Genomic DNA, 15,446 nt, shown 5'->3' with positions numbered 1-15,446 from the left:
TCCTCCAAACACGGCGGGTCGAGTTAATGCCAAATAGCTCAACTTTGGTTTCGTCAGACCACAGCACTTTCTCCCAAGCCTTCTCTGAGTCATTTAGATGTTCACTGGCAAACTTAAGGCGGGCCTGTACATGTGCCTTCTTGAGCAGGGGGACCTTGCGGGCACTGCAAGAGTTCAATCCATAACGGCGCAGTGTGTTGCCAACTGTTTTCTTGGTGACGGAGGTCCCAACTGCTTCCAGATCATTAACAAGCTCCTGCCGTGTTGTTTTAGGCTGCTCCCTCACCTTTCTCATCATCATCGTCACTCCATGAGGCGAGATTTTGCGGGGAGCTCCAGACCGAGGACAGTTGATGGTCCTTTTATGGGTCTTCCACTTGCGAATAATGGCACCAATAGTTGTCACCTTCTCACCAAGCCTTTTGCTGATGGTTTTGTAACCTATACCAGCCTTGTGCAGGTCTACAATCTTGTCCCTGACATCTTTTGACAGCTCTTTGGTCTTGCCCATGGTGCTGTAGAAGTTGGAATGTAAGAAACTGATTCTTAGAGCAGGTGTGCTTTATATACATGACGAGTTAAGATCAGGAGTATTGGTAATTAGTTGACTGAGCATAGCTGTGTGCCACATGCGCACCAGCCAATCTGTAGGAGCCTGAATTCTAAGTGAATTGTTGGGGATCAAATACTTATTTCCCTTAATAAAATACATAACAATTTATAACTTTTAGATTGTGTGTTTTTTATGCATTTTCGATTGATATTCTGTCTATACCCATAACCAGTAAACAACCATAAAAACCAGAGTCTGATCATTTCTATGGAAGTGGGCAAACTTACAAATTCAGCAGGGGATCAAATACTTATTTCCCCCACTGTATGGACTAACAAATTTGCTGAATGCATTTACTCTATCATAACTTTTGTAGACGCCTATGTTTTTCAGAATTTCAAATTAAGTTTTGTTTAAACTCAAATTTCCTTGCCTGCCAGAATTTGAATTTGGCATCTCACCGCAAATGGACAGAACCCAATTTTTGCCACAGATCTTACATGGAGACAAATGATGGGTACCTACACCATCCTAATTTAGTGCAGGGAAATGCTTTTACTTTTAAAATCTGCCACATGGAGCCAATGCATGCTTAATGCATTCTAGTAGAGAGTAAGATACATTTTGTACTATGTTTGTTTTTAATTACAGTCATATATGCTGATTATTTGCATTTTTGATTGTTTAATTCTTTTGTTGCTGTCGTTGAAGAGCAGCATTGTTGTTTCAGCAGTCCTTCAGTGCATGCACAATACCAAGAGTCTGCACTGAAAAAAGGATTTACTAATTCTGAATAGCTAAAATGGCAGCGCCACTTTGCAGGAATGTCAGAATTAATTACAGTCCTATCAGGAATAAAAGGCCTAATGCAAACTCTGAGAATAACCACGTAAAGGACAGCTTGTTAAATACCAATGGTGAAACAACTGAAGAAAATAGGCTACTACATTTAAGGAAAACTGGTAATCCTGAATTTGCGTGTATACTGGCCAGAAACAGGCCAACTGAAACAGGTCAGTAACAGTTAATAGCCAGTGAGGAACAGGTGGTTTGGGTCAGCCATCAGCTGGACCGGAGGAACTGTTCATGCCTGGGTTTACCCCAGATAAGTGCCAGTTTGACCAGATTGGCAAAGCAGCTCATAACCCTGGATGTCAACTTGTGGGATAGACATCAGACTGGCCCTTTGCTTTTCCCAGGGTCATACTACGGAGCATGGATACAGTGAATGTAGCCAAGTAAACTTCCTCCACAAGTTCTAGAGAAGCAGCTGTTCAAGTGGTTGAATGAGGATAGCTTAGGGCGGCCATGAGACCAAAAATATCACAACATAGTGCCTGACCTATGTCTAAGGGGTTAAACCCTGAAGGACAATTTTTTTTCAGCAGTGACCAGAGCAAACAAATAGCCAAGGAGATGGTGGTTGGAAAGGTCAGAGTGACAAATACTGGGCATAGATCTAAGCAAGGTGCAGGCTTTAGTTTGCAAAATGACTCTGTCAGGAACACCGGAGCAGATAGTGAACAAGCGACAGAGGCTGAGGCAGTGAAACATAAGAGACAAGCTCTGAAGATGCAGACAAGAGGCAGCTACGGTGCTACAGTATGAGCACATGTCTAGAAAGAGATTCAGAACGAGGCTCGAATAAAGAGTCAGGGCTGGCCAGAGAGACAAAGCCACATGGAAGTTTGATCGCAAAGGGAACATGGGAGGTAATTCACAGAGAAACGAAAGGCTAATAATAAAGGGGAAATGTTACTCTACTGAAAAGCAGAGGCCCAACAAGATGTCAGGTGCATTAAAAACAAAAAAAAGCAGTGGGGCAGAGGTAAAACAAAACAAAAAACAAAAAACAAAACAAAACAAAGAAGATAAGAGTGAATGAGGTCAGAGAGGCTGATGTGACAAACAGGGAAACGGCTTAGCTGCAACACAGAGGGGCTGGGAAATCACAAGGAGCATTCTGGGACCTACAGGTGCCATTGGATGATATAAAAGATGACAAGCCAAGATCACACAAATTCTGCCTCTTGGTACAGACTTGCTCGACTTGCTGTTTCGCTGAAGGCTTGGCAGGGAGATGCAGGTGGGGAAACACTGGGAGTCTGACACATGAGGTTTTTAGGGGAACAGGACTGCAGTGGCTGTGACAGGGGCAATTCAGTTTGTTCAGTGAATCATTTCAGGTGAGTTTAATTTCTTTAGCTCCATATAGCAAAAGCCTGTTTAGATGCATTTACAAAGGTGTTAAAAAACACATAAAATCCTCTAAATATATCCATAAATATTCACATTTTGTTGAGCAGATCACATTGGTCCCGATCGACATTGAATATTAATATGGTTCTTTAATTGAACCAGCTTATCTTCCGTCGAGGTAATCCGGCAAAATGGATTGATTGATTAAAGAGAGACTAGGGGGAAAGGAAAGAGCCCTCTGCAGATGTGAAGTTGACACGGGAAGGTAAAAGCTTCAGACTGTTCATTCATAATTCAAAAGAGCAGCAGCCCAGGGCGACTCCTCAGAGCACAGCCATTCAGGAGTCAGTCAAGCAATCCTGCTAAACCTACAAAAGCTTAGCAATACATATGAAGGTGACATAAGCTAAATTGAGCTCTTATATTGTGTTTTCTTCTGAATACATAGCCCTACGCTATTCAGGATTATACAGTAGAAGTCAGCTGATGGAGCTGTTTTTAAAAGAAATATCAGTCAAAATGATTTGTTTAAGGCAACGAAGTTTTAACTGGAAATGTGGGTCCGGAATGAGGCCAGTCATTAAGACTCTGCTTGTTGCAGGGGGATCATACTGGCTAATACTGCTGTACAGTCCTTGGAGTATAAAGGCGGGGAAGCGTGCAGCATCTCTGCAGGGATGCATTTTATTAGACTGTCACCATGATTATGATAATGCTAGACTGCTGTTTTGAAATAGGATCATTTACATATTAGTATATTTTGGATGCTGCAGTGTAAAATATGGGAGAGACCTTCTGCTAAAGATGGCAATTTATTATGCAGTCACAAAGAGTGCACACACACACACACAGACCCGCACAAAGAGAATGTAAATTAGAAAGTCACGTGCGCAATGTAGAGGAAGCCAATATTTTTCTTTCTTTCTTTCTTTCTTTACAAGTAGCAAACATATCGCACCCGTGTGCATGAGCGGACACGATTTCTAGCATCACACTGACGCCCAATGGCACACAAAAAGCCACAGGGGGAAATTTTCTGTCTTGTTAAAATACTGTCCTCCAGGAGCAGTTTACGGCTCAGGTTAAGCTTCAGTCTGGCTCTTCGTTTGGCCTCTCACAGCTGAGGATAAAAGCCACTAATGGCTTGTTAGCCATAACAACTTACGTAAAGGTGTTTAGAAGTGGATTGCATCATCATCCTTCTTTAATGTAATGAATGTTTTTTTTTAGGTAGATACAAACACAAGATTCATCTACTTGAGAGTTTTCCAATCGTCACAGGGAACATTTAAAATTGATCCAACTTTTGTTCGCACTGTTTTTGTCCACGCCTCCATCACTATCAGTTCAGAGGCAGTCAGGGGCTGCGGTTTCGCAGCAAACACGCGCAGCGGTGGAAGTGAGAAGGCGAGGAGGGGAAGAGAGAAAAAGAAATTGCCAAAAAAGAAAAAAAAAACTTCAGGCTCCAGTCATTTTAACACACAGGCAACCTGGTCAATCACTGTGAAAGGTCGGCATGACTCAAAAAGTTACAAAAATTGAGGGCAGTGGCCCCTTTCCAAAACAGCCAAGAAAACCTAACAAACCAGAAACTTTCCGTATTTTTCCATTTACTGTCCCTGTAGAGTATAGAGGTTATTTCGGAGTTTCCCCGTCCCAGAGGGACGACCGAATAATTCTAATTTCGTAGAGTGATGATGGATCTCCGCGTAATGTATCAGTTTAAAATGATCCGGGTCCCTTCAGAAAGCTGTCAGTCAGACCCAGGTCAGGACCCTTTAATGCTCTATGTCAGCTGTCCTATCAGCTGTTAGGTTGCCTCAGACCTGCACATTTCACTCACTAACACTGTCAATAGTCTGCAAACTTCACAACATACTATGAGTGAGAAAACTGGCCAAATACAGCTGAATTCATAGATATTTCACTGAATTCTTACTGCATTCTCATTTTAGGGGCATGGTGCTACTTGTGGGTGTGTTGGCGCTACAGTAATCAGTAGATATATCTGTCATCAGTGCACTGTCATATTAACATTCTTTACATCCTGCAGAGCTGTTCCGTATCGTACATACGTACAGACACATATTCACATGCACATAAACACACACAGGTTAGCTGGAGCAGGATGGAGGTGAGTAATTTCTCCAAAGGGAATATTCACAAACAGCGCTGAGTCACTCAGCAGAACTCCTCTTCCTTCCTCTCGCTCTCTTTCTTTCAGTCCAGACCACGTCAGGGGAGTTGGTTGTCTAAGACAGAGTACACAACGTGTTTGACATGTTCACCCAACTTTGACCCTCTCCTCACTTCTCTTTTCTCACTTCAAGTGTGCGTGCCATCGCTGCACATTTATTAAAAAAAAAATAAAACAGTCATGACTTCTTTTTAATTAAACCACTGCCACACAAAATATCTGTACATGTTAAGATATTTAGAGCCTTTTATCAGAGTGAGTGTGCAGGTGAAAACGTGGTCAACTAATGCTGGGACGACAGTATTTTATCCCATACATACTGCTATAACAGGCCTCACATATGATGACTGGGTTGAGTTACACAGTCAGCTTAATCAAATGTAGTCTTGATTACAGAGGTGCAAAATTAGATGATAGTTTTTTCCCACTCCAATACTGACGACTCTGTGAGTACCTCCTAAACTCCATAATACTGTGCAGTGGGCACAGAAGAGGAAAAGCACTGTAACGGCATACAGCACTCTGAAGTATCCAGGCTGAGAGTCACCACCTCCAAGTCCACGCCATGGCGATCGGCAGGAAAAGAGTGGATTGCTCTTAGCGATGGAGTTCAAGTGTCTTGAGTTGTTTTTCACAAGAGGCAGTTACAAGGAAGATGGACAGGTGGACCGGTGACGCAAGAGCAGCAACGCAGCCCTTGCACTAGATTGTGGTAGTGAAAAGGGAGCTGAGTCGCAAGCCAAAGGTTTTTTTTAATTTAGCTGTCCATCTATGGTCCTACCCCCATCTATTTCTTGGACATTGAGTAGAACTTCTTTTCCCTTGGGTCGAAGGGGACCAGTTTAGGTGGTTCAGGAATCTGATGAGGTTCGAGCTAGAAAGTATTGTTAGGGAGAGGGACGCACTGTTGAACTCTTTGCTTAGTTCTCCGCCAATGCAATTCCAACTTTGGATGAAAATGGATGGACGGGTGCTTGGATGATGTGTGTGTGTGTAATTTGGGGACCCCCAAACCGATTAGAGAGATTAAGTAGGGACCCCCTACCTACAATATGTCCTTCTATATTAAACTCGGCCTAGTGCTATTTATAAATATACATTATTACCATCATTTTGCATTCAATATTAACCATTCAAATAGTAGACAGGTCCAAATTTTAATCTTTTATTTCAAACATGTGCAACAGTAGGGTGGCCGTGCTGGAAAATTGTGGGGGAAAATTTTAAAAAATACATAAAAATGTCTAATCAACCAAATATTTTGTGACCCCCTCACCCTCCTAGGTGTTGCGGACTCCCTGTTGAAGACAGTGAGTTGGACTGAATTAAAGAAGGTGGTCAACGCTCTACTTGCATGCATTTAGATGAGATGTGTTTTTATTGTACATATTTGTTTCATATGCATTGGACTGTCACGGTATAATATGTAAATGTGTGAGAGGCGGCATATGAAAGTGAAGCTGGGAATAAAGGGTGAAATAAACGAGAGGGTTTGTTGAAAGGTTGTCCTTGCTGAGTGGTGAGGTTTCTCTAGGGCAGCGATGATCAGTCTGCCGAACTGGATTAGTCTGAAATGTCAGGAGAGGAAAACTGTAATAGAGGTGAAATGAAAGAGGGCCGAGTATCAGACATCAGCTGTGAGAAGAGACCAGCCTGCAGTCTGCTGTGTCCTTAAATACTGACACACACACACACTCACACACACACACACCCTGAACACACTGTACACTCATACTTTTCTCCGAGAAAGGCTGCCAAAGCGTACAGCTGGTCGGCAGACATCAAACCACAGACTTTGAGCAGACATAAAAGAATATCAGATATGCGACTCTGATTGACGGACAGTCATTTTAGTGCATCTGAAGTTAATGTGGATTGCTCCAAGGCAGCGCGAAACCTGACCTTTCGCCGAATAGAATTTCAATGGCTCCAGAAGACAGAAGACCACAGACAAACACATGGCCCACATAAACACCCTTCCACTAACCCAATCAGAATGAAATGCCCCACATAATCACCACCTGAGCAGACTGGTCTGGTCGGAAGGAATTTTCAGTTGGATTGAGATGGGAAGTGCAACCAGTGTTGAAATATTGCCGCCTAACAACCGTGTAAACACTCGATCTGTGCATGTCAGCCCCACGCGGTGTAAACATCAGACAACAACTTTAGAAGAAACTGAACAAACGAAGTTGGACAGAATGCAACACTAAAAAATCAGAGCCACCTTAGTCACCTTCTTTTGTTATATTTTGGGCACATTCATGTACAAATACATGTTTGGGACATGCAAGAAATATATCTTAGCTTGGATCGTTTTAAAACAGTCAGGTTTGACACTCGTCTCCTGCCCTCTCTTCACACTCTTCTAAATGATAAGGATGACAGGTAACATCTTGTGACACATGTGTCATGTGAAAATGGCACACTGAGAACTTGTTGTTGTTCTGTCCATAAAAAGGTCAAATTACATCTCTCTTGAAACCGATCATGTCTCTCCCCCTCACCTGCAGCCACTCTTCTGTTATTGGGGGCAACCTAAAATAACGGGAACTATTTTGGGGGCTGGGAGGGCTGTTCTAAAAAAGAAAAAAAAAAAAAATAGCTTTAGGCCCTTCTCTTTTTTTCCTCTCCTCCTCCTCCCTTCCTCCTCTCTCCTCCTTTCCAGTAGCCCTGGGCTCTAGTAAAAACAGAGCAGTGCAACATAAAACATTACTCAGCGGAGCCGGATGACACAGAGCAGAGCACTGCATTACACAAACTACATGACAATACAAACCAAAACCACACGGAGCACATTTGCATATGAACGACATTATGAAGCATTAGCTTAAGAGTCTGAAACAAAAGAGGACAGAAATAGAGCAAAGCAATGGTAAACAAGATCTTATCTGGATAATGTGTGTTTTAACTGAAACAGTCTCCCCCTTTGGCCACTAAAACTCTTATGGGGTGTTTCATTTGTTTTGCAAATATCTAAGTCCTTGCATGCTGCTTTACAAAAATAGCAACTAGTTACATCATCAGTCCTTTATAAAAAAAAATGACTTACTTTATTTGCACACACAGTCTTCAAATGGCTGTAAATTCAAATTGAGGTATCACCTTATAAAAACTACCGCTCCAATTTAACTTCTCCACGCTAGCTGGGGGGTATGCTAAAAGTAAGGCTAGCTGAGTGGTTTTAGTAGTTAGCACTAAGGCTAAGCTAACCTCTTGGTTGAAAGTCACAAGGTTGTGTGATGGCTGCATAAAGGGGGGTGACTCTAGGACGCTGGAACTTTCTGTTAAGCCTTCTTGAGGTGTCATGGGCCTAATTTAACGAAACATCGTTGAAGGGAGGTACCCACTTGAAAACCCCAATGATGTGCCTACTGCTGTTGGCTAGGCTAGTTAGCCGGTGTCTCTTTGTCGGTTGCTAGTTAGCAGCTGACGGCTAGCCTGCTGGTGTTTTTTTTTTTTTTTTTTTTTTTGTGTTTGTTTTTTTTCAGTTGGACTGGGCTTCAAAATGTTGCTAGGCTAGTTAGATGGTGTCTTCTTGTTAGTTGCTAGCTGGTAATTGACCGCTAGTCTGCTGGTCGGTTTTTCAGTTGGACTGATCTTCTAAATGTGTTTTGCCACAATGGATGTGTTTATTTGGAGGAACACTGTAGATGAGTATTTATCTTTAACATTGACTAATGTATATCAAACTTTAAAAACAAAAATTAAAAAAATCACACTGGAAAGTATATTTATGTTTTTTTGTTTGTTTGTTTGTTTTTTTTGGGGGGGGGTTGTCTGACAGGACAAAGTAAAAAGCCAAGAAGTACTTTAAACAAATAGCCGGCTGTCGTGCAGCTGACGCCCTCACAATGCCTTCACCAAAAACAATGACATATGAGAAGAGACGTTGGCGAAGGTGAACACAGTCGCCCACATCTCTCACATTCAAAACTCTGCATAAAGTTTATACTGCAGTCCTTGAATGATCCATAAAGGTGTGTCGCAGTTTATCAGATGCACATTGTTTAGGTCTGTTGCTGAGTTTGTCAAATTCTGCAGATGCTCTGCACTTTTATTCGACTTTAAAAAGCAAAGACACAGACTAAGATGACAACAGATGCCATGCAAAGAGTAACTCTGGTTTAAGTGTCACACACAATGGCACTTTGGCATGTGGAGGAGTCAGGTACCCATCTGACAACCTTGCGATTAGACGATCTGAGTCACAGCTGTCCAATAGAAGGCATCATTTCTACATATCCTATCAGACAGAATAGGAGTTTCCAGTGTCAAGGTCTTTTGAAAAGTTTGACATACATTAGTCAATGTTAAAGATGTACCGCTCTAAAGAGCGTTTGCCATAAACAGTTGTTGTAATTATTGTATTTCCCCTTCAGGCCAAAATCACCAGAGCGGACAATACTCATCTACAGCGTTCCTCTAAATAAAATCTGCTGGAAAGAAAGCAAACAGCAAAACCACGGATGTTTAATGGACCAACCCTGTAGTTTCTCTGTGAATACCAATAAAATGAAACCCAGAGAAAAAGAAGCAGGGCGGGGAAAAAACAAAACATCAGGGCAATGATGTGAAACGAGCAACGCAGAGCTGAGCAGAGAAGAACAGATCAGAGGAAGAAAAAAGATTGATGCAGTGCAGGTGCAGTGCAGCCCAGTTAACAACGGAGCTGGTACAGGAGAGGAGGAAGAAAAGAAACAGACTTCAGCTCAAGCAAAGCTCTGAGGGTATATTCGTGGATGATAAATAAGGAGAAAGAAAGATTAGGGAGGAACAAAGTAATGACTGTGTAAATCAAAGCCAAATGTACCAGGGATGGAAGGAATCTAGGTTTTAAAAAGGTTACCACCACTTTTAACTTTCTGACACCTGAAACGCACACCAAATCTAAAGAAAACTCCATATGTCTCCATGTATTTGCTGTTGGAGCACATCCCAAGCACATCAGTGTTTTGCCCTCAATTTCTTTTTGCCCATTTTTATTTTCCCATTTTCTCTCTCTCCTCTCCCTGTTTCCACAACATCACCATTCTACTGCTCTTTTATTGTCCTCTTTCTCCATCTTTACTTTCATCCTTCTGTCCTTTTCTAAACTCCCTTCCTCCTTTTCTGCACGCACCCTCTCCTTCTTCTTCCCTTCTAAGCACTTCTGCTGCAGTATAATCTGCTCTTGCCTCTATGCAGAGTTTCCACTCTGTTCTCCAACCCACGCATTTTTATCTTGTCCCCGCTCATTTCTCCTTTCCCACCTGTTTCTGCCCCTCTTCCTTTCCTCTGTTCTCATTCTCCGTGTCTCTTCTATCAAGATCCACAACTTTGTTCATTACTTGCGCTACAAACAAGGTTGACATTTACACAAGCGGTAATCACAGTGGACACGTCTCTGTAATGTTTCCGGTCGAATCTGAAAGAAAACACGCGCACGCAAACACACACACACACACACACACACACACAGTGGGGCCAGTGACTGGCATCTGGGGATAACAGAGACAGAACATTCGTTAACCCCATGGAGCCTTGACAACACTTCATAACACACACTGAGTGTTTGCTGTTCAAAACTGTGTTATAAAATACTTAAACAAACAGTAGAATAACATGACTCATGTGCAAAAGTGGAAAGAAAAATGATGCTCAAACATTCTATAAAGTTGTACTGCTTATTGTCAGGTTATTCAATTGTTTCTGCCATGAAGCCTCATCCAGAGAATATCAGGGTAGAGGCCATCTGTCTAAACCAAGACCAGCTGTTCGACGAAACAAGCGTTTATGTTAAATTAAGAAACTAAGACACCAACACTCTCCCAATTCCACAAAGATTTGTCAGACACTAGAGCGTGAACAGAAAATATTATCGAGCCTGCCTTTGGTTTGCCTTGAGATCATTGCTGCAATTTATCATTCACAAAGTTCATGTGAAACTTAAAGATAATGAAACATACACAAGTCAAAGTTAAGCGCTCAAGTTGTTATTTATGAATCGATAATACAGTATAACTATAGTATAGTTATACAAATTTTATATGCTTATGTTTCTTATGCTTATGTTATATAAGTGTGGTGTTAGGATTTTGGCCTTACAGGAACATCTCAGCAAACATACAAGTCAGCTGGTCAATAAAAGTATAGGCTGCCTTTAAATTGGTTCATGTTTACCACATGCACACGATGGGACTGTATGAACAGCCCTCTCTTAGTACTCAAACCCTAAAGCTAAATTGTCTCAACAATCTGAGTTCAAAGTTTATTTGCTGACTTTTTCAGCAATGACGGCAGTAGATGGTAAGTAAATATATTGTAATTTAGTCCTATAAAATATTCTTCTGCTTGGTCAACTTGGTAGTTGCATGTTTCCTTCAGTATTTCTGGCTGCTTCTCCATCGCAGCAATTTTCTAATTGATTGTTTTGGATCAATAATGATGCAACACATCGAAGAAAGGTTAGCTTCTGAGGTTCTGAGCTTGCTTGTCAGACCCACATCTCTTGGTGAAACAGATGTACATTAACTGATTGAATGCCCTCCTAAGAAATCATAAGAGCATATCTCTTTAAAGTCAAGTTTCCTTTGTGTCCATGAAATTGTAGAGAATAGGTCTACTGTCTCTCCATTGGTGCAACTCCACCATGGCTAAATCGACTGCTCATTGCAGCTCTTAATGGTCTAATCTAAATGTTACTTTCGTGTAGAAAAAAACATCCCTCTTCTGGCAAATAGTTAATCATCATATCAAAGATCATTTCTATATTATTCTATTGTGAAAGTGTATTTCAAGTGTCTTTCAAATCAAGAGTCTGCCGCCAAATAATCAAGGGAAGTGTGCTCTGTACCATGAAATGGAAATCTGTATTTATGAAAGAGTGAGAAATGCATTTGTCCATTATAAGCAGATAAGATGGAGAGAATCTTAAGTAGCATGACATTTAAGAAAAGCAGAGGCAAGAGTAACCTCAGACCTGTGGTATACTCCACATCAACTTCTTCTATGCCCTTACATGGATTTGAGATGTGATGCTGTGGGCAATGCTGGTCACACTCATTACATATCCAGCTGCAGGTCATGGTGAGAGCACATGTGTTTGAGTACCTAAAACCCAGAAAGTAAACACTGATTGTAATGAATATACACTCATCGGCCACTTTATTAGGTACATCTTGCTCGCAAAAGGTTGGACCCCCTTTGCCTTCAGAACTGCCCTAATTCTTTGAGGCATACTTTCAACAAGATGTTGGAAACATTCCTCAAAGATTTTGGTCCATATTGACATGACAGCATCACGCAGTTTCTGCAGATTTGTCTGCTGCACATGTGTGATGAGAGTCTCCTGTTCCACCACATCCCAAAGGTGATGGTCTATTGGCTTGAGATCTGGTGACTGTGGAGGCCACTGGAGTACAGTGAACTCATTATCCGTTTCAGAAACCAGTTTGAGATGATATGAGCTTTGTGACATGGTGCATTATCCTGCTGGAAGTAACCATCAGAAGATGGTCCACTGTGGTCATAAAGGAATGGACATGGTCAGCAACAATACTCAGGTAGATTATGGTAATTAAACTGTGCTCAGTTTTGCAGTTTGGCCCAAAGTGTGTCAAGAAAATATCCCCCACACCATTACACCACTACCAGCAGCCTGAACCGTTGATACAAGGCAGGATGGATCCATGCTTTCATGTTGTTTACGGCAAATTCTGACCCTGACATCAAATGTCTCTACTAGTGATGACTTCAAATGTGTAAACATTATATTTTTGTAGAGGTCAGAATCTAGGAGTACTAATGTTTTTGTTGATGTTTCCAGTTTAGTCGTGAAGAATTTTCTTTTCAGTTTTATTATATGTCAGAGTTCTTTACAATTTTATAATATGTGAAAGAAATATATTTTCATTTCAATACTTTCATTATGCCTCTTTTTTCAGTTGCTAGCTTACTGTACTGTTATCCTTGGTGGGCTTCAGATGCCAACGGTTCATATGATTCATGGTTGATGTTACTACTTGAGTACTGAAGATTGTTTGTATCTGTGAATTCTTATACATAAAACTTGAAATTATTTCAATTGTTTATCACAAAGTAAACAAAGTTAACATTCGGGAGCTCCACAAGAAACATGAATGTTGTTTCCTGCTTTGGAAATTAGCAATGTAACATGCTTTTACTACTAGTCCAGGCTAATGTTAGCCAGCTAACATTAACAAAGAGGAAGTATTTTGTTTAACTAGTAAAACTGGTTATTTGAAACCAAAGTTACAGTTTTGTTTTAATGAACAAACTCGTAGATGAAGTTTTCCTAAAATTGCTCTCAGTCCAAATTTAAACATGTAGAATCCAGATTTTAAGGAGTGCGCTAAATTTTGTCATGTTTGTTTATTTCTTTCTTGTTTCTTGTTAAAGTTCCCAAGTTGTCACCTAACAAAGAAAGTTGATTTTAGAGACCTCTTTCACTTGGGTCAAACTATCTGATGATCACCATTAATACTGTTCTGGGAATCTGGGCCTTGAGTTGGCATTTATGTGTCCCAGAGCAGAGGGAAATAAATTAAGATTAGTTTTGCCTGAGGAGAGGGTAATCCAATGGTAGTGAGAACTAGTTGAGCCCATCACAATGCTAAATATCACGGTTTCCACCTTTGTCTCAAGAGTAAAGGACAAATTAAAATTCATCCAGGGGTGGGTGGCTGAGCATGCTAAGCCCATTAATCACATTCAGTCCAATTCCATTCATTCACACCTGCTGGACTGTGAAACCCACTACAGGTTTCTACTGTTGGCCACTGAACAGGTCCATTTGAAGAAGTGAGAATTAACTGCTTTGTTCAAGAACCATGGTTTAGTTTCTGAGCAAATACAGATCCCCATACGATTTCATAACCAATTGGGGACCTAACTGAGTCATCTTTTTCTCAGACGTCCTTTGTAGTCTTAAATAAAAGGTTTGTCTGTTTGTATAAGTAAACGACTGGCACACTAAATAGCTTCAAGTGATATCTGACTGAGCTTAACAGGTTTGTATAGTTACATTTAGAGGAACAAGAACAGATGTTTCCTTTGGTTAAACACTTGGGCAAAACGTCAATCATCTCCTGTGGTAGGGATAGCTGTGGACAAAGAAAAACTGTCTGCTGACGAAAATTGGTGCACGGTGGGAATGAAAGCATTTCACCGTGAGCAAAGAGGTGGCTGCAGAGCAACGAAACGCTCTCATAAGAACTGTAAGAGTCATGACCAGCACTTCTCCAAGCTGCTTGTGGGCACCGTTACATAATGAGAAGTGTTCCATATATGGGTCCTTTCCTCTCAAGTATGTGCTTATATGTTTCTCCACTGAGAAGCTCTTATACTTTCATATAGCTTCACTGGTACATATCAGAGATGGAACAAGGGCCCACTTATACTAAAAAGTTGAAGTGAAGAGCAATGACATATTATGCCATTTGTCATCTTGCGTAAGAGCAGGAGTGCTTCCTGTGTGGCATTTTCAAGCAGCTTCTTCTTACTTGAGGTACATTAGTGGGAGTAACCCATAATTTTGTGTTGTCAAGACCAAAGGTACAATAATTCAATTTGACATATACGGCATATTTGTAGAGAAAATGTCAATGTATTTGTTACCTTCATGAAATGTGGGTGCAAGGCAAGTACTATGATTGAAATGCCTTAAGTGATATATTTATAATTATACTGTGTCAAATGTGAAGCGTGTGGTGGCCAACGATTATCACCTGAATCTGCTGCTTGTCCTTAGCTTCAAAGGGCAACGTCACAGGTTTGTATCCTTTCTGCTATAATAGAATAACTTTTGGAAACATTGCCCAAATACAGACCAAACACTGGACAGTTGAGATGAGTTGGTGGAGACCCAAACCTGTGATGAAAGAGTCTTAGTTGGTTTGGTAGAGCCTTGATTACTTTGATTATCACACTCTCATGGTATTCCCACATCATAAAAGTTCCAAAATAAAAAGTCAACAGTCCTGTAAATGTCGCCTGCTAAGGTAATCACAGGGGTACGAGCATGTGAAAAGAAATTTAGTAGAGCTCAGAAACCTCTGTCGGTGGATGCTTGGCTTTTGTTGATAACGGGTCTGAGAGAGATCTGATAGACAGTCTTGGATATGACCAAGAGACTAGCACATAGAAAAATACAGTTTATATTCAGACTATAGCAATACAGAATCATGATATTATCATGAATCATCTGCATGCATACATCATGAGGAAAAGGGCCACAATACACAGTGATAAAAGCACTCAAGAGGTGCATAACAGTGTGAAAACTAGTTGCACAGTCGCATTCAACTGTTTTCTGGGTTTCTCCATGGCCTTACATGTGAATGCCAATCAGAAGTAAGGCCCGTAACTAACTGTTTTATAATGTCCTGCAGCATCACCACAGGTTATGAGCCACTGCTGGCCTCGACAACTGTGGCAGAGAGCTGACACATTTCTTTTGGAACTGAGAATTAGATTCCAGATGGAGTGGAAAAAAAA

The sequence above is a fragment of the Mugil cephalus genome, chromosome 13, assembly GCF_022458985.1.
Source record: "Mugil cephalus isolate CIBA_MC_2020 chromosome 13, CIBA_Mcephalus_1.1, whole genome shotgun sequence".
Classification (NCBI taxonomy): Eukaryota; Metazoa; Chordata; class Actinopteri; order Mugiliformes; family Mugilidae; genus Mugil; species Mugil cephalus.
The sequence above is the reverse complement of the archived record's forward strand: the minus strand, read 5'-3'. Positions refer to the sequence as shown.